Raw genomic sequence first — 1,646 nt, 5'->3', positions numbered from 1 at the left:
ACACCACATCTCGACCATACTCTCTAAATTCTTTACTAATACCAACTGTGATTTTTGCGACTATAACATACATACATATGTAAATGGATATTCCAGACATGTTGCAATACAATACTCTTACGTAGCTAAGGGAATCGCTAAACTTAAAAATTATAAAGAGATTTTTAAAATGAAAAAAATTTTAAAAACATACCTCTTCTATAATTTGTGTATAAAATTATTATTTTGAATAAAAACACCAATATTTTTTTTTCTACTGCCATCTATGTTTAAAACTAATAAACAAACGTCAACGGTAAACGTCACCGAGTATCTCGCCGGGCAGATTTGAAAAGCTTCTTAAACGATATTTTATCTCGGTCCCAGGACGAGCCGGAATGTTAAATTACCGAAAACGCAAATATCAAAAGGCAAAGATCGAAAATCGAAAGATAAAAAAAAAGGGTGCATGGTAAACGGTACATACTCACTTGATTTGCGCGAGCAGGATACAACGGGAACAAGAATAACAGGCTTTTCCTCCCGTATTAATGTGCGCGCGCAGAATACGGGAGGAAAAGCCTGTTCCTCTTGTTCCTGTTGTATCCTGCTCGCGCAAATTAAGTGAGTGTGTACCGTTTACCATGCACCCTTTTTTTTTGATCTTCCGACTTAAGATCTTTCGATTTTCGATCTTTGCCTTTTGATATTTGCGTTTTCGGTAATTTAACATTCCGGCTCGTCACGTAAACCCATTTTATCTCTATCGTAATGGCGGAGGATCCATTTACTTATATTGATGACCAAAATGAGCAATATAGCAAAGTATGAAAACGATCGGATAAGAGGCAAACTTTTTCCTGAATTGTAATCGTAAGTGAAACGTTAAGGAGGTATGTAATAAAATAAGAACTTTGTGATTGTGTACTACACTGTCGCCTTTATTTAGCCTATATTTAGACGTAGTTAATTTTTTCAGGATTTTTCTATTGGCCTATTTTTACATACCTCCTTTACGTTTTTTTCTATAGATGTAGTTGACAGGGGTTTTCATTATAAAATATATTATGTATTTTAATAAAATAAAATAAATAAACAAGTATTATGTATTGTAATAAAAGGTAACGGATTATTGCGCAGATTGTGCACGACAATCGTTGCCATAAAAATCGCGAATACGGAATATCTGGCACTCGAGTTCTCATTAATACAATATTTGGGTGGGTAGCTTTCGACTGACTGAGGGAGTTTTTGGGTGCCAGATGTTCCGTGATCGAAATTTCAATGACGTGCGCGAGATCGTTTTTTGTGGAATAATCACTGAACCGTAATAAAATAAATCAATAACAATGTAAATATTTTAGATTAGATCCATCGTTTCCTTTTTCTTTATATCTACTTTTGTAATTAGGCTTGCACTTACATTTAACGACATCGGTTTGTGCGTCCGTAATAAACATTATTTACCGTTTTTAACCATTTAACATCCTGCTGGTAGCTGAATAACATCTCATGTAGAGAAAAAAGTATTTAGTTAACAGTATAATTCATATAAAAATAGTCTCAATAAACGGGTAGAACAGGTACTAAAATACCATACGTACTCATTGCAATTATTTCCTTTCAAAAGAAGCGAGAACAATATCAATTTCTTGACTAGTATTCGT

This window comes from Arctopsyche grandis, chromosome 1 (genome assembly GCF_051622035.1).
Source record: "Arctopsyche grandis isolate Sample6627 chromosome 1, ASM5162203v2, whole genome shotgun sequence".
Lineage (NCBI taxonomy): Eukaryota > Metazoa > Arthropoda > Insecta > Trichoptera > Hydropsychidae > Arctopsyche > Arctopsyche grandis.
Note: the sequence above shows the minus strand (reverse complement) of the source record.